A 19,136-nucleotide genomic window follows, 5' to 3' on the forward strand; every position below is an offset into this window, starting at 1 on the left:
GTGGGTTTAGCCCGGCCCGGCTCGGCTGCCCGCCATCATGGAGCCCTTGTCTGGGGACCTACGGTGGGTTTAGCCCGGACCAGGGGCCCGCCATCATGGAGCCCTTGCCTGGGGACCTACGGTGGGTTTAGCCCGGAGCAGGTGCCCGCCATCATGGAGCCCTTGCCTGGGGACCTACGGTGGGTTTAGCCCGGAGCAGGTGCCCGCCATCATGGAGCCCTTGCATGGGGACCTAAGGCGGGTTTAGCCCGGCACAGGGCCCCACGAGTCACGCAGTTCTAAGGGGGGTGTTTAGACCGGCCCAGGTGCCCGCCATCATGGAGCCCTTGCATGGGGACCTAAGGCGGGTTTAGCCCGGCACAGGGCCCCACGAGTCACGCAGTTCACCGACTATTAAGCCCCCCACGTAGTGGGGGCTTACAAAGTTGGAAACAAAGTTGGAGATAGCGCGGCCGTTCCGCCGCCCGGCCATCTGGTCGCCGCAGCTCACTGGGCCATCTGGTCGCCCCTCTGTGGGTCGACCAGATGGCCCAGTGAGCTGCGGCGACCAGATGGCCGGGCGGCGGATTGGCCGGGCTAACTCCGACTTTGTTCTCCACCCAGGAGCTGTAAGCCCCCACTACGTGGAGGGCTTAATAGTCGATAAAATAGGGTTCCCATGCAGGCCCACGGAAGAGGGTGTGGGATCCTAATTTTTGTGGTGAACCGCCATGTCCGTTTAGGGGTCCCTGTGGGCCTTTAAGCCCCCGTTTCAGTATTTTTATTTTTTGTGTGTGGGCATTTTGGTTCAAGGGGACGATGGCACTAATTCTACCCGGGGCTGGGGAGCTCAGATTCGGGTACAATTTCAGGTTCCCCCCCGTAGGTGGAGGTCGGCAAAAAAAACTAAAAAAAAAAAAACATACACGCATTTCTTTTTTTTTAACTAATACCTTAGGTTCAAGGGGACAAAGTCACTTTTTCTTCCCGGGGCTATGGAGCTCCGATGCGGGTAAAATGTCCGGTTTCCCCCCTTAGCTGGAGGTCGGCAAAAAAAAAAAAAATAAACACACACACACATTTCTTATATTTTTTTTATTTTACGAACTCCTTAGGTTCAAGGGGACAAAGTCACTTTTTCTTCCCGGGGCTATGGAGCTCAGATTCGGGTAAAATCTCCGGTTTCCCCCCTTAGCTGGAGGTCGGCAAAAAAAAAAAAAAAACACACACATTTCTTTATTTTTTTTTTTTTTTTTGTTTTACTAACTCCTTAGGTTCAAGGGGACAAAGTCACTTTTTCTTCCCGGGGCTATGGAGCTCCGATTCGGGTAAAATGTCCGGTTTCCCCCCTTAGCTGGAGGTCGGCAAAAAAAATTAAATAAACACACACACACACATTTCTTTTATTTTTTTTTTATTTTACGAACTCCTTAGGTTCAAGGGGAAAAAGTCACTTTTTCTTCCCGGGGCTATGGAGCTCCGATTCGGGTAAAATCTCCGGTTTCCCCCCTTAGCTGGAGGTCGGCAAAAAAAAATTAAATAAACACACACACACATTTCTTTTATTTTTTTTTTATTTTACGAACTCCTTAGGTTCAAGGGGACAAAGTCACTTTTTCTTCCCGGGGCTATGGAGCTCCGATTCGTGTAAAATCTCCGGTTTCCCCCCTTAGCTGGAGGTCGGCAAAAAAAAAAAAAAAACACACACATTTCTTTCTTTTTTTTTTTTACTAACTCCTTAGGTTCAAGGGGACAAAGTCACTTTTTCTTCCCGGGGCTATGGAGCTCCGATTCGGGTAAAATCTCCGGTTTCCCCCCTTAGCTGGAGGTCGGCAAAAAAAAAAAAACACACACATTTTTTTTTTTTTTTTTTAATAACTCCTTAGGTTCAAGGGGACAAAGTCACTTTTTCTACCCGGGGCTGTGGAGCTCCAATCCGGGTAAAATTCCTGGTTTAACCCCTAAGCTGAAGGAGGGCCAAAAAAATAATAATTGTATATATATATATTTATCACAAAATAATTACAATAAGTCCCTCACAGTATGGGATCTGAAAAAGTGTCTCTGTTCCATTTTTAGTCTCCAGGCACCCGTTTAAAACTGTTAACATTTATCAAATGTTATTACGGTTCAAGGGGACTAAGTCACTTTTTCTGCAGAGGGCTATGGAGCTCCGATTAGGGTTATATTTCAGGATTTACCCCTTGGCTGGAGGTGGAGAAATACAAAACGTCATTCAAAACCCCCTTTACATTATCAGACATCAGTCTCCCAAGCCCATTTCTAGCCTCCAGGCACAGAGTGGCTATTTCTACGCAGAGCTATGGTGCTCCGCGCAATGTGAGATTCCCCCCTGTTACAGTATCAGCTCAAGGCTGTGGGCCCGTTTGCAGCCTCCATACACCTCTTTTAGTGATACTTGTAACATTTGGCGGAGTTAATCTTCAAAGGGGATACAGTTGCTCCTACTAGCCTGGACTATGGAGCTCCGCGCAGGGTAAGATGTCAGGTTCCACTCCTGGCTGGAGGTGGGAAAACATAATAATTCTTTATTCCAACACTGTATCTAACCCCTTTACAGTATCAGACCTAGGCCTGCAGGACCGTAGGCACATTTCCAGCCTCCAGGCACCTGTTTTAGTGATACTTGTGACATTAGGAAGCCTGCAGCTTCAAGGGGACAGAGTCACTCCTTCTACCCAGGGTAATGGAGCTCCGCGCAGGGTAAGATTTCTGGTTATTCCCCTGGCTGGAGGTGTTTAAGCAAAACACCTCACATGCCCAGTACAGTGTATTTCACCCTTTCCCAGTATCAGGATAGTCCTGCAAGGCCTTGTGCCTACTTCCAGCCTCCAGGCACCAATGTTACTGATACCTGTGACATGTGGTGGTGTTAAGCTTCAAGGGGATGAAGTCACACCTTCTACCCAGGGTTATGGAGCTCAGCGCAGGGTAAGATTTCAGGTTATTCCCCCTGGCTCGAGGTGTTAAAGCAAAACACTTCACATGCCCAATAAATTGTATTCCACCCCTTCACAGTATCAGGAAAGGCCTGCAAGGCCTTGTGCCTACTTCCAGCCTCCAGGCACCAATGTTACTGATACCTGTGACATGTGGTGGTGTTAAGCTTCAAGGGGATTAAGTCACACCTTCTACCCAGGGTTATGGAGCTCAGCGCAGGGTAAGATTTCAGGTTATCCCCCTGGCTTTAGGTGTTAAAGCCGAACACACCACATGCCCAATAAAGTCTATTTCACCCCTTCACAGTATCAGGAAAGGCCTGCAAGGCCTTGGGCCTACTTCCAGCCTCCAGGCACCAATGTTACTGATACCTGTGACATGTGGTGGTGTTAAGCTTCAAGGGGATGAAGTCACACCTTCTACCCAGGGTTATGGAGCTCAGCGCAGGGTAAGATTTCAGGTTATTCCCCCTGGCTCGAGGTGTTAAAGCAAAACACTTCACATGCCCAATAAATTGTATTCCACCCCTTCACAGTATCAGGAAAGGCCTGCAAGGCCTTGTGCCTACTTCCAGCCTCCAGGCACCAATGTTACTGATACCTGTGACATGTGGTGGTGTTAAGCTTCAAGGGGATTAAGTCACACCTTCTACCCAGGGTTATGGAGCTCAGCGCAGGGTAAGATTTCAGGTTATCCCCCTGGCTTGAGGTGTTAAAGCCAAACACTCCACATGCCCAATAAAGTCTATTTCACCTCTTCACAGTATCAGGAAAGGCCTGCAAGGCCTTGGGCCTACTTCCAGCCTCCAGGCACCAATTTTACTGATACCTGTGACATTTGGTGGTGTTAAGCTTCAAGGGGACGAAGTCACACTTTCTACCCAGGGTTATGGAGCTCAGAGCAGGGTAAGATTTGAGGTAATCCCCCTGGCTGGAGGTGTTTAAGCAAAACACCTCACATGCCCTGTACAGTGTATTTCACCCTTTCCCAGTATCAGGAAAGGCCTGCAAGGCCTTGTGCCTACTTCCAGCCTCCAGGCACCAATGTTACTGATACCTGTGACATTTGGTAGTGCTAAGCTTCAAGGGAAGGAAGTCACACCTTCTACCCAGGGTTATGGAGCTCAGCGCAGGGTAAGATTTCAGGTTATCCCTCTGGCTTTAGGTGTTAAAGCCGAACACACCACATGCCCAATAAAGTCTATTTCACCCCTTCACAGTATCAGGAAAGGCCTGCAAGGCCTTGGGCCTACTTCCAGCCTTCAGGCACCAATTTTACTGATACCTGTGACATTTGGTGGTGTTAAGCTTCAAGGGGACGAAGTCACACTTTCTACCCAGGGTTATGGAGCTCAGAGCAGGGTAAGATTTTAGGTAATCCCCCTGGCTGGAGGTGTTTAAGCAAAACACCTCACATGCCCTGTACAGTGTATTTCACCCTTTCCCAGTATCAGGAAAGGCCTGCAAGGCCTTGTGCCTACTTCCAGCCTCCAGGCACCAATGTTACTGATACCTGTGACATTTGGTAGTGCTAAGCTTCAAGGGAAGGAAGTCACACCTTCTACCCAGGGTTATGGAGCTCAGCGCAGGGTAAGATTTCAGGTTATCCCCCTGGCTTTAGGTGTTAAAGCCGAACACACCACATGCCCAATAAAGTCTATTTCACCCCTTCACAGTATCAGGAAAGGCCTGCAAGGCCTTGGGCCTACTTCCAGCCTCCAGGCACCAATGTTACTGATACCTGTGACATGTGGTGGTGTTAAGCTTCAAGGGGATGAAGTCGCACCTTCTACCCCAGGGTTATGGAGCTCAGCGCAGGGTAAGAATTCAGGTTATCCCCCTGGCTGGAGGTGTTAAAGCAAAACACTTCACATGCCCAATAAAGTCTATTTCACCCCTTCACAGTATCAGGAAAGTCATATAAGGCCTTGGGCCTACTTCCAGCCTCCAGGCACCAATGTACTGATACCTGTGACATTTGGTGGTGTTAAACTTCAAGGGGATGAAGTCATACCTTCTACCCAGGGTTATGGAGCTCAGCGCAGGGTAAGATTTCAGGCTTCACCCCAGGCTTAAGGCGTGAAAATAGAACAGTTACCATACACAACAATGTGTATTTCACCCATTCACAGTATCAGGAAAGGCCTGCAAGGCCTTGGGCCTACTTCCAGCCTCCAGGCACCAATGTTACTGATACCTGTGACATTTGGTAGTGTTAAGCTTCAAGGGGATGAAGTCACACTTTCTACCCAGGGTTATGGAGCTCAGCACAGGGTAAGATTTTAGGTTATCCCCCTGGCTGGAGGTGTTTAAGCAAAACACCTAACATGCCCAGTACAGTGTATTTCACGCTTTCCCAGTATCAGGATAGTCCTGCAAGGCCTTGTGCCTACTTCCAGCCTCCAGGCACCAATGTTACTGATACCTGTGACATTTGGTGGTGTTAAGCTTCAAGGGGATGAAGTCGCACCTTCTACCCAGGGTTATGGAGCTCAGCGCAGGGTAAGAATTCAGGTTATCCCCCTGGCTGGAGGTGTTAAAGCAAAACACTTCACATGCCCATTAAAGTCTATTTCACCCCTTCACAGTATCAGGAAAGGCCTATAAGGCCTTGGGCCTACTTCCAGCCTCCAGGCACCAATGTACTGATACCTGTGACATTTGGTGGTGTTAAACTTCAAGGGGATGAAGTCACACCTTCTACCCAGGGTTATGGAGCTCAGCTCAGGGTAAGAATTCAGGTTATCCCCCTGGCTGGAGGTGTTAAAGCAAAACACTTCACATGCCCAATAAATTGTATTTCACCCCTTCACAGGATCAGGAAAGAGCTGCAAGGCCTCGGGCCTACTTCCAGCCCCCAGGCACCAATGTTACTGATACCTGTGACATGTGGTGGTGTTGAGCTTCAAGGGGATGAAGTCACACCTCTTACCCAGGGTTATGGAGCTCAGCGCAGGGTAAGATTTCAGGTTATCCCCCCTGGCAGGAGGTGTTAAAGCAAAACACTCCACATGCCCAATAAAGTCTATTTCACCCTTTCCCAGTATCAGGAAAAGCCTGCACGGCCTTCTGCCTACTTCCAGCCTCCAGGCACCAATGTTACTGATACCTGTGACATTTGGTGGTGTTAAGCTTCAAGGGGAAGAAGTCACATCTTCTACCCAGGGTTATGGAGCTCAGCGCAGGGTAAGAATTCAGGTTATCGCCCTGGCTTGAGGTGTTAAAGCAAAACACTTCACATGCCCAATAAAGTCTATTTCACCCCTTCACAGTATCAGGAAAGGCCTTGTGCCTACTTCCAGCCTCCAGGCACCAATGTTACTGATACCTGTGACATTTGGTGGTGTTAAGCTTCAAGGGGAAGAAGTCACATCTTCTACCCAGGGTTATGGAGCTCAGCGCAGGGTAAGAATTCAGGTTATCCCCCTGGCTGGAGGTGTTAAAGCAAAACACTTCACATGCCCAATAAATTGTATTTCACCCCTTCACAGGATCAGGAAAGAGCTGCAAGGCCTCGGGCCTACTTCCAGCCCCCAGGCACCAATGTTACTGATACCTGTGACATGTGGTGTTGTTGAGCTTCAAGGGGATGAAGTCACACCTCTTACCCAGGGTTATGGAGCTCAGCGCAGGGTAAGATTTCAGGTTATCCCCCCTGGCAGGAGGTGTTAAAGCAAAACACTCCACATGCCCAATAAAGTCTATTTCACCCTTTCCCAGTATCAGGAAAAGCCTGCACGGCCTTCTGCCTACTTCCAGCCTCCAGGCACCAATGTTACTGATACCTGTGACATTTGGTGGTGTTAAGCTTCAAGGGGATGAAGTCGCACCTTCTACCCCAGGGTTATGGAGCTCAGCGCAGGGTAAGAATTCAGGTTATCCCCCTGGCTGGAGGTGTTAAAGCAAAACACTTCACATGCCCAATAAAGTCTATTTCACCCCTTCACAGTATCAGGAAAGTCATATAAGGCCTTGGGCCTACTTTCAGCCTCCAGGCACCAATGTACTGATACCTGTGACATTTGGTGGTGTTAAACTTCAAGGGGATGAAGTCATACCTTCTACCCAGGGTTATGGAGCTCAGCGCAGGGTAAGATTTCAGGCTTCACCCCAGGCTTAAGGCGTGAAAATAGAACAGTTACCATACACAACAATGTGTATTTCACCCATTCACAGTATCAGGAAAGGCCTGCAAGGCCTTGGGCCTACTTCCAGCCTCCAGGCACCAATGTTACTGATACCTGTGACATTTGGTAGTGTTAAGCTTCAAGGGGAGGAAGTCACACTTTCTACCCAGGGTTATGGAGCTCAGCACAGGGTAAGATTTTAGGTTATCCCCCTGGCTGGAGGTGTTTAAGCAAAACACCTAACATGCCCAGTACAGTGTATTTCACGCTTTCCCAGTATCAGGATAGTCCAGCAAGGCCTTGTGCCTACTTCCAGCCTCCAGGCACCAATGTTACTGATACCTGTGACATTTGGTGGTGTTAAGCTTCAAGGGGATGAAGTCGCACCTTCTACCCAGGGTTATGGAGCTCAGCGCAGGGTAAGAATTCAGGTTATCCCCCTGGCTGGAGGTGTTAAAGCAAAACACTTCACATGCCCATTAAAGTCTATTTCACCCCTTCACAGTATCAGGAAAGGCCTATAAGGCCTTGGGCCTACTTCCAGCCTCCAGGCACCAATGTACTGATACCTGTGACATTTGGTGGTGTTAAACTTCAAGGGGATGAAGTCACACCTTCTACCCAGGGTTATGGAGCTCAGCTCAGGGTAAGAATTCAGGTTATCCCCCTGGCTGGAGGTGTTAAAGCAAAACACTTCACATGCCCAATAAATTGTATTTCACCCCTTCACAGGATCAGGAAAGAGCTGCAAGGCCTCGGGCCTACTTCCAGCCCCCAGGCACCAATGTTACTGATACCTGTGACATGTGGTGGTGTTGAGCTTCAAGGGGATGAAGTCACACCTCTTACCCAGGGTTATGGAGCTCAGCGCAGGGTAAGATTTCAGGTTATCCCCCTGGCTTTAGGTGTTAAAGCCGAACACACCACATGCCCAATAAAGTCTATTTCACCCCTTCACAGTATCAGGAAAGGCCTGCAAGGCCTTGTGCCTACTTCCAGCCTCCAGGCACCAATGTACTGATACCTGTGACATGTGGTGGTGTTAAGCTTCAAGGGGATTAAGTCACACCTTCTACCCAGGGTTATGGAGCTCAGCGCAGGGTAAGATTTCAGGTTATCCCCCTGGCTTGAGGTGTTAAAGCCAAACACTCCACATGCCCAATAAAGTCTATTTCACCTCTTCACAGTATCAGGAAAGGCCTGCAAGGCCTTGGGCCTACTTCCAGCCTCCAGGCACCAATTTTACTGATACCTGTGACATTTGGTGGTGTTAAGCTTCAAGGGGACGAAGTCACACTTTCTACCCAGGGTTATGGAGCTCAGAGCAGGGTAAGATTTTAGGTAATCCCCCTGGCTGGAGGTGTTTAAGCAAAACACCTCACATGCCCTGTACAGTGTATTTCACCCTTTCCCAGTATCAGGAAAGGCCTGCAAGGCCTTGTGCCTACTTCCAGCCTCCAGCCACCAATGTTACTGATACCTGTGACATTTGGTAGTGCTAAGCTTCAAGGGAAGGAAGTCACACCTTCTACCCAGGGTTATGGAGCTCAGCGCAGGGTAAGATTTCAGGTTATCCCCCTGGCTTTAGGTGTTAAAGCCGAACACACCACATGCCCAATAAAGTCTATTTCACCCCTTCACAGTATCAGGAAAGGCCTGCAAGGCCTTGGGCCTACTTCCAGCCTCCAGGCACCAATGTTACTGATACCTGTGACATGTGGTGGTGTTGAGCTTCAAGGGGATGAAGTCACACCTCTTACCCAGGGTTATGGAGCTCAGCGCAGGGTAAGATTTCAGGTTATCCCCCCTGGCTGGAGGTGTTAAAGCAAAACACTCCACATGCCCAATAAAGTCTATTTCACCCTTTCCCAGTATCAGGAAAAGCCTGCACGGCCTTCTGCCTACTTCCAGCCTCCAGGCACCAATGTTACTGATACCTGTGACATTTGGTGGTGTTAAGCTTCAAGGGGATGAAGTTGCACCTTCTACCCAGGGTTATGGAGCTCAGCGCAGGGTAAGATTTCAGGTTATCCCCCTGGCTGGAGGTGTTAAAGCAAAACACTTCACATGCCCAATAAATTGTATTTCACCCCTTCACAGTATCAGGAAAGGCCTGCAAGGCCTTGGGCCTACCTCCAGCCCCCAGGCACCAATGTTACTGATACCTGTGACATTTGGTGGTGTTAAGCTTCAAGGGGATGAAGTCGCACCTTCTACCCCAGGGTTATGGAGCTCAGCGCAGGGTTAGAATTCAGGTTATCCCCCTGGCTGGAGGTGTTAAAGCAAAACACTTCACATGCCCAATAAAGTCTATTTCACCCCTTCACAGTATCAGGAAAGGCCTATAAGGCCTTGGGCCTACTTCCAGCCTCCAGGCACCAATGTACTGATACCTGTGACATTTGGTGGTGTTAAACTTCAAGGGGATGAAGTCATACCTTCTACCCAGGGTTATGGAGCTCAGCGCAGGGTAAGATTTCAGGCTTCACCCCAGGCTTAAGGCGTGAAAATAGAACAGTTACCATACACAACAATGTGTATTTCACCCATTCACAGTATCAGGAAAGGCCTGCAAGGCCTTGGGCCTACTTCCAGCCTCCAGGCACCAATGTTACTGATACCTGTGACATTTGGTAGTGTTAAGCTTCAAGGGGATGAAGTCACACTTTCTACCCAGGGTTATGGAGCTCAGCACAGGGTAAGATTTTAGGTTATCCCCCTGGCTGGAGGTGTTTAAGCAAAACACCTAACATGCCCAGTACAGTGTATTTCACGCTTTCCCAGTATCAGGATAGTCCTGCAAGGCCTTGTGCCTACTTCCAGCTTCCAGGCACCAATGTTACTGATACCTGTGACATTTGGTGGTGTTAAGCTTCAAGGGGATGAAGTCGCACCTTCTACCCAGGGTTATGGAGCTCAGCGCAGGGTAAGAATTCAGGTTATCCCCCTGGCTGGAGGTGTTAAAGCAAAACACTTCACATGCCCATTAAAGTCTATTTCACCCCTTCACAGTATCAGGAAAGGCCTATAAGGCCTTGGGCCTACTTCCAGCCTCCAGGCACCAATGTACTGATACCTGTGACATTTGGTGGTGTTAAACTTCAAGGGGATGAAGTCACACCTTCTACCCAGGGTTATGGAGCTCAGCGCAGGGTAAGATTTCAGGTTATCCCCCTGGCTTTAGGTGTTAAAGCCGAACACACCACATGCCCAATAAAGTCTATTTCACCCCTTCACAGTATCAGGAAAGGCCTGCAAGGCCTTGGGCCTACTTCCAGCCTCCAGGCACCAATGTTACTGATACCTGTGACATGTGGTGGTGTTAAGCTTCAAGGGGATGAAGTCACACCTTCTACCCAGGGTTATGGAGCTCAGCGCAGGGTAAGATTTCAGGTTATTCCCCCTGGCTCGAGGTGTTAAAGCAAAACACTTCACATGCCCAATAAATTGTATTCCACCCCTTCACAGTATCAGGAAAGGCCTGCAAGGCCTTGTGCCTACTTCCAGCCTCCAGGCACCAATGTTACTGATACCTGTGACATGTGGTGGTGTTAAGCTTCAAGGGGATTAAGTCACACCTTCTACCCAGGGTTATGGAGCTCAGCGCAGGGTAAGATTTCAGGTTATCCCCCTGGCTTGAGGTGTTAAAGCCAAACACTCCACATGCCCAATAAAGTCTATTTCACCTCTTCACAGTATCAGGAAAGGCCTGCAAGGCCTTGGGCCTACTTCCAGCCTCCAGGCACCAATTTTACTGATACCTGTGACATTTGGTGGTGTTAAGCTTCAAGGGGACGAAGTCACACTTTCTACCCAGGGTTATGGAGCTCAGAGCAGGGTAAGATTTGAGGTAATCCCCCTGGCTGGAGGTGTTTAAGCAAAACACCTCACATGCCCTGTACAGTGTATTTCACCCTTTCCCAGTATCAGGAAAGGCCTGCAAGGCCTTGTGCCTACTTCCAGCCTCCAGGCACCAATGTTACTGATACCTGTGACATTTGGTAGTGCTAAGCTTCAAGGGAAGGAAGTCACACCTTCTACCCAGGGTTATGGAGCTCAGCGCAGGGTAAGATTTCAGGTTATCCCTCTGGCTTTAGGTGTTAAAGCCGAACACACCACATGCCCAATAAAGTCTATTTCACCCCTTCACAGTATCAGGAAAGGCCTGCAAGGCCTTGGGCCTACTTCCAGCCTTCAGGCACCAATTTTACTGATACCTGTGACATTTGGTGGTGTTAAGCTTCAAGGGGACGAAGTCACACTTTCTACCCAGGGTTATGGAGCTCAGAGCAGGGTAAGATTTTAGGTAATCCCCCTGGCTGGAGGTGTTTAAGCAAAACACCTCACATGCCCTGTACAGTGTATTTCACCCTTTCCCAGTATCAGGAAAGGCCTGCAAGGCCTTGTGCCTACTTCCAGCCTCCAGGCACCAATGTTACTGATACCTGTGACATTTGGTAGTGCTAAGCTTCAAGGGAAGGAAGTCACACCTTCTACCCAGGGTTATGGAGCTCAGCGCAGGGTAAGATTTCAGGTTATCCCCCTGGCTTTAGGTGTTAAAGCCGAACACACCACATGCCCAATAAAGTCTATTTCACCCCTTCACAGTATCAGGAAAGGCCTGCAAGGCCTTGGGCCTACTTCCAGCCTCCAGGCACCAATGTTACTGATACCTGTGACATGTGGTGGTGTTAAGCTTCAAGGGGATGAAGTCGCACCTTCTACCCCAGGGTTATGGAGCTCAGCGCAGGGTAAGAATTCAGGTTATCCCCCTGGCTGGAGGTGTTAAAGCAAAACACTTCACATGCCCAATAAAGTCTATTTCACCCCTTCACAGTATCAGGAAAGTCATATAAGGCCTTGGGCCTACTTCCAGCCTCCAGGCACCAATGTACTGATACCTGTGACATTTGGTGGTGTTAAACTTCAAGGGGATGAAGTCATACCTTCTACCCAGGGTTATGGAGCTCAGCGCAGGGTAAGATTTCAGGCTTCACCCCAGGCTTAAGGCGTGAAAATAGAACAGTTACCATACACAACAATGTGTATTTCACCCATTCACAGTATCAGGAAAGGCCTGCAAGGCCTTGGGCCTACTTCCAGCCTCCAGGCACCAATGTTACTGATACCTGTGACATTTGGTAGTGTTAAGCTTCAAGGGGATGAAGTCACACTTTCTACCCAGGGTTATGGAGCTCAGCACAGGGTAAGATTTTAGGTTATCCCCCTGGCTGGAGGTGTTTAAGCAAAACACCTAACATGCCCAGTACAGTGTATTTCACGCTTTCCCAGTATCAGGATAGTCCTGCAAGGCCTTGTGCCTACTTCCAGCCTCCAGGCACCAATGTTACTGATACCTGTGACATTTGGTGGTGTTAAGCTTCAAGGGGATGAAGTCGCACCTTCTACCCAGGGTTATGGAGCTCAGCGCAGGGTAAGAATTCAGGTTATCCCCCTGGCTGGAGGTGTTAAAGCAAAACACTTCACATGCCCATTAAAGTCTATTTCACCCCTTCACAGTATCAGGAAAGGCCTATAAGGCCTTGGGCCTACTTCCAGCCTCCAGGCACCAATGTACTGATACCTGTGACATTTGGTGGTGTTAAACTTCAAGGGGATGAAGTCACACCTTCTACCCAGGGTTATGGAGCTCAGCTCAGGGTAAGAATTCAGGTTATCCCCCTGGCTGGAGGTGTTAAAGCAAAACACTTCACATGCCCAATAAATTGTATTTCACCCCTTCACAGGATCAGGAAAGAGCTGCAAGGCCTCGGGCCTACTTCCAGCCCCCAGGCACCAATGTTACTGATACCTGTGACATGTGGTGGTGTTGAGCTTCAAGGGGATGAAGTCACACCTCTTACCCAGGGTTATGGAGCTCAGCGCAGGGTAAGATTTCAGGTTATCCCCCCTGGCAGGAGGTGTTAAAGCAAAACACTCCACATGCCCAATAAAGTCTATTTCACCCTTTCCCAGTATCAGGAAAAGCCTGCACGGCCTTCTGCCTACTTCCAGCCTCCAGGCACCAATGTTACTGATACCTGTGACATTTGGTGGTGTTAAGCTTCAAGGGGAAGAAGTCACATCTTCTACCCAGGGTTATGGAGCTCAGCGCAGGGTAAGAATTCAGGTTATCGCCCTGGCTTGAGGTGTTAAAGCAAAACACTTCACATGCCCAATAAAGTCTATTTCACCCCTTCACAGTATCAGGAAAGGCCTTGTGCCTACTTCCAGCCTCCAGGCACCAATGTTACTGATACCTGTGACATTTGGTGGTGTTAAGCTTCAAGGGGAAGAAGTCACATCTTCTACCCAGGGTTATGGAGCTCAGCGCAGGGTAAGAATTCAGGTTATCCCCCTGGCTGGAGGTGTTAAAGCAAAACACTTCACATGCCCAATAAATTGTATTTCACCCCTTCACAGGATCAGGAAAGAGCTGCAAGGCCTCGGGCCTACTTCCAGCCCCCAGGCACCAATGTTACTGATACCTGTGACATGTGGTGTTGTTGAGCTTCAAGGGGATGAAGTCACACCTCTTACCCAGGGTTATGGAGCTCAGCGCAGGGTAAGATTTCAGGTTATCCCCCCTGGCAGGAGGTGTTAAAGCAAAACACTCCACATGCCCAATAAAGTCTATTTCACCCTTTCCCAGTATCAGGAAAAGCCTGCACGGCCTTCTGCCTACTTCCAGCCTCCAGGCACCAATGTTACTGATACCTGTGACATTTGGTGGTGTTAAGCTTCAAGGGGATGAAGTCGCACCTTCTACCCCAGGGTTATGGAGCTCAGCGCAGGGTAAGAATTCAGGTTATCCCCCTGGCTGGAGGTGTTAAAGCAAAACACTTCACATGCCCAATAAAGTCTATTTCACCCCTTCACAGTATCAGGAAAGTCATATAAGGCCTTGGGCCTACTTTCAGCCTCCAGGCACCAATGTACTGATACCTGTGACATTTGGTGGTGTTAAACTTCAAGGGGATGAAGTCATACCTTCTACCCAGGGTTATGGAGCTCAGCGCAGGGTAAGATTTCAGGCTTCACCCCAGGCTTAAGGCGTGAAAATAGAACAGTTACCATACACAACAATGTGTATTTCACCCATTCACAGTATCAGGAAAGGCCTGCAAGGCCTTGGGCCTACTTCCAGCCTCCAGGCACCAATGTTACTGATACCTGTGACATTTGGTAGTGTTAAGCTTCAAGGGGAGGAAGTCACACTTTCTACCCAGGGTTATGGAGCTCAGCACAGGGTAAGATTTTAGGTTATCCCCCTGGCTGGAGGTGTTTAAGCAAAACACCTAACATGCCCAGTACAGTGTATTTCACGCTTTCCCAGTATCAGGATAGTCCTGCAAGGCCTTGTGCCTACTTCCAGCCTCCAGGCACCAATGTTACTGATACCTGTGACATTTGGTGGTGTTAAGCTTCAAGGGGATGAAGTCGCACCTTCTACCCAGGGTTATGGAGCTCAGCGCAGGGTAAGAATTCAGGTTATCCCCCTGGCTGGAGGTGTTAAAGCAAAACACTTCACATGCCCATTAAAGTCTATTTCACCCCTTCACAGTATCAGGAAAGGCCTATAAGGCCTTGGGCCTACTTCCAGCCTCCAGGCACCAATGTACTGATACCTGTGACATTTGGTGGTGTTAAACTTCAAGGGGATGAAGTCACACCTTCTACCCAGGGTTATGGAGCTCAGCTCAGGGTAAGAATTCAGGTTATCCCCCTGGCTGGAGGTGTTAAAGCAAAACACTTCACATGCCCAATAAATTGTATTTCACCCCTTCACAGGATCAGGAAAGAGCTGCAAGGCCTCGGGCCTACTTCCAGCCCCCAGGCACCAATGTTACTGATACCTGTGACATGTGGTGGTGTTGAGCTTCAAGGGGATGAAGTCACACCTCTTACCCAGGGTTATGGAGCTCAGCGCAGGGTAAGATTTCAGGTTATCCTCCCTGGCAGGAGGTGTTAAAGCAAAACACTCCACATGCCCAATAAAGTCTATTTCACCCTTTCCCAGTATCAGGAAAAGCCTGCACGGCCTTCTGCCTACTTCCAGCCTCCAGGCACCAATGTTACTGATACCTGTGACATTTGGTGGTGTTAAGCTTCAAGGGGAAGAAGTCACATCTTCTACCCAGGGTTATGGAGCTCAGCGCAGGGTAAGAATTCAGGTTATCGCCCTGGCTTGAGGTGTTAAAGCAAAACACTTCACATGCCCAATAAAGTCTATTTCACCCCTTCACAGTATCAGGAAAGGCCTTGTGCCTACTTCCAGCCTCCAGGCACCAATGTTACTGATACCTGTGACATTTGGTGGTGTTAAGCTTCAGGGGGAAGAAGTCACACCTTTTACCCAGGGTTATGGAGCTCAGCGCAGGGTAAGATTTCAGGTTATCACCCTGGCTTGAGGTGTTAAAGCAAAACACTTCACATGCCCAATAAAGTCTATTTCACCCCTTCACAGTATCAGGAAAGGCCTTGTGCCTACTTCCAGCCTCTAGGCACCAATTTCACTGACACTTGTGACATTTGTAGGTGTTCAACTTCAAGGGGATGAAGTTGCACCTTCTACCCAGGGTTATGGAACTCAGCGCAGGGTAAGATTCCAGGCTTCACCCCTGACTGGAGGTGTTAAAGCAAAACACTTCTCATGCCCAATAAAGTCTATTTCACCCCTCCACAGTATCAGGAAAGGCCTGCAAGGCCTTGGGCCTACTTCCAGCCTCCTGGCACCAATTATACTGATACCTGTGACATTTGGAGGTGTTAAGCTTCAAGGGGATGAAGTTGCACCTTCTACCCAGGGTTATGGAGCTCAGCGCAGGGTAAGAATTCAGGTTATCGCCCTGGCTTGAGGTGTTAAAGCAAAACACTTCACATGCCCAATAAAGTCTATTTCACCCCTTCACAGTATCAGGAAAGGCCTTGTGCCTACTTCCAGCCTCCAGGCACCAATGTTACTGATACCTGTGACATTTGGTGGTGTTAAGCTTCAGGGGGAAGAAGTCACACCTTTTACCCAGGGTTATGGAGCTCAGCGCAGGGTAAGATTTCAGGTTATCACCCTGGCTTGAGGTGTTAAAGCAAAACACTTCACATGCCCAATAAAGTCTATTTCACCCCTTCACAGTATCAGGAAAGGCCTTGTGCCTACTTCCAGCCTCTAGGCACCAATTTCACTGACACTTGTGACATTTGTAGGTGTTCGACTTCAAGGGGATGAAGTTGCACCTTCTACCCAGGGTTATGGAACTCAGCGCAGGGTAAGATTCCAGGCTTCACCCCTGACTGGAGGTGTTAAAGCAAAACACTTCTCATGCCCAATAAAGTCTATTTCACCCCTCCACAGTATCAGGAAAGGCCTGCAAGGCCTTGGGCCTACTTCCAGCCTCCTGGCACCAATTATACTGATACCTGTGACATTTGGAGGTGTTAAGCTTCAAGGGGATGAAGTTGCACCTTCTACCCAGGGTTATGGAGCTCCGCGCAGGGTAAGAATTTAGGTCATCCCCCTGGCTGGAGGTGTTAAAGGAAAACACTTCACATGCCCAATAAAGTCTATTTTACCCCTCCAAAGTATCAGGGAAGGCCTGCAAGGCCTTGTGCCTACTTCCAGCCTCCAGGCACCAATGTTACTGATACATGTGACATTTGGTGGTGTTAAGCTTCAAGGGGAAGAAGTCACATCTTCTACCCAGGGTTATGGAGCTCAGCGCAGGGTAAGAATTTGGGTTATCCCCCTGGCTGGAGGTGTTAAAGAAAAACACTTCACGTGCCCAATAAAGTCTGTTTCAACCCTTCACAGTATCAGGGAAGGCCTGCAAGGCCTTGTGCCTACTTCCAGCCTCCAGGCACCAATGTTACTGATACCTGTGACATTTGGTGGTGTTAAGCTTCACGGGGAAGAAGTCACACCTTCTACCCAGGTTTATGGAGCTCAGTGCAGGGTACGATTTCAGGTCATCCCTCTGGCTGGAGGTGTTAAAGAAAAACACTTCACATGCCCAATACATTGTATTTCACTCCTTCACAGTGTCAGGAAATGCCTGCAAGGCCTTGGGCCAACTTCCAGCCCCCAGGCACCAATGTTACTGATACCTGTGACATTTGGTGGTGTTAAGCTTCAAGGGGATGAAGTCACACCTTCTACCAAGTGTTATGGAGCTCAGTGCAGGGTAAGAATTCAGGTTATCCCCCTGGCTGGAGGTGTTAAAGCAAAACACTCCGCATGCCCATTAAAGTCTATTTCACCCCTTCACAGTATCAGGAAAGGCCTGCAAGGCCTTGTGCCTACTTCGAGCCCCCAGGCACCAATGTTATTGATACCTGTGACATTTTGTGGTGTTAAGCTTCAAGGGGATGAAGTCGCACCTTCTACCCATGGTTATGGAGCTCAGCGCAGGGTAAGATTTTAGGTTATCCCCCTGGCTGGAGGTGTTTAAGCAAAACACCTCACATGCCCAGTACAGTGTATTTCACCCTTTCCCAGGATCAGTAAAGGCCTGCAAGGCCTTGTGCCTACTTCCAGCCTCCAGGCACCAATGTTACTGATACCTGTGACCTTTGGTGGTGTTAAGCTTCAAGGGGATGAAGTCGCACCTTCTACCCAGGGTTATGGAGCTCCGCGCAGGGTAAGATTTCAGGTTATCCCCCTGGCTGGAAGTGTTTAAGCAAAACACCTCACATGCCCAGTACAGTGTATTTAACCCTTTCCCAGTATCAGGAAAGGCCTGCAAGGCCTTGTGCCTACTTCCAGCCTCCAGGCACCAATGTTACTGATACCTGTGACATTTGGTGGTGTTAAGCTTCAAGGGGAAGAAGTCACACCTTCTACCCAGGGTTATGGAGCTCAGTGCAGGGTAAGATTTCAGGTTATCCCCCTGGCTGGAGGTGTTAAAGCAAAACACTCCACATGCCCAATAAAGTCTATTTCACCCCTTCACTGTATCAGGAAAGGCCTGCAAGGCCTTGGGCCTACTTCCAGCCTCCAGGCACCAATGTACTGATACCTGTGACATTTGGTGGTGTTCAGCTTCAAGGGGATGAAGTCACACCTTCTACCCAGGGTTATGGAGCTCAGCGCAGGGTAAGGTTTTAGGTTATCCCCCTGGCTGGAGGTGTTTAAGCAAAACACCTCACATGCCCAGTACAGTGTATTTCACCCTTTCCCAGTATCAGTAAAGGCCTGCAAGGCCTTGTGCCTACTTCCAGCCTCCAGGCACCAATATTACTGATTCCTGTGACATTTGGTGGTGTTAAGCTTCAAGGGGATGAAGTCACACTTTATACCCAGGGTTATGGAGCTCAGCGCAGGGTAAGATTTGAGGTTATCCCCCTGGCTGGAGTTGTTAAAGCAAAGCACTTCACATGCCCAATAAAGTCTATTTCACCCCTTCACAGTATCAGGAAAGGCCTGCAAGGCCTTGGGCCTACTTCCAGCCTCCAGGCACCAGTTTTACTGATACCTGTGACATTTGGTGGTGTTAAGCTTCAAGGGTATGAAGTCACACCTTCTACCCAGGGTTATGGAGCTCAGTGCAGGGTAAGATTTCAGGTTATCCCCCTGGCTGGAGGTGTTAAAGCAAAACACTCCCCATGCCCAATAAAGTCTATTTCACCCCTTCACAGTATTAGGAAAGGCCTGCAAGGCCTTGTGCCTACTTCCAGCCTCCAGGCACCAATGTTACTGTTACCTGTGACATTTGGTGGTGTTAAGGTTCAAGGGGATGAAGTCGCACCTTCTACCCAGGGTTATGGAGATCCGCGCAGGGTAAGATTTCAGGCTTCACCCCAGGCTTAAGGCGTGAAAATAGAACAGTTACCATACACATCAATGTGTATTTCACCCATTCACAGTATCAGGAAAGGCCTGCAAGGCCTTGGGCCTACTTCCAGCCTCCAGGCACCAATGTTACTGATACCTGTGACATGTGGTGGTGTTAAGTTTCAAGGGGAAGAAGTCACACCTTCTACCCAGTGTTATGGAGCTCAGTGCAGGGTAAGAATTCAGGTTATCCCCCTGGCTGGAGGTGTTAAAGCAAAACACTCCACATGCCCAATAAAGTCT

The sequence above is a fragment of the Lissotriton helveticus genome, unplaced genomic scaffold (assembly GCF_964261635.1).
Source record: "Lissotriton helveticus unplaced genomic scaffold, aLisHel1.1 SCAFFOLD_763, whole genome shotgun sequence".
Classification (NCBI taxonomy): domain Eukaryota; kingdom Metazoa; phylum Chordata; class Amphibia; order Caudata; family Salamandridae; genus Lissotriton; species Lissotriton helveticus.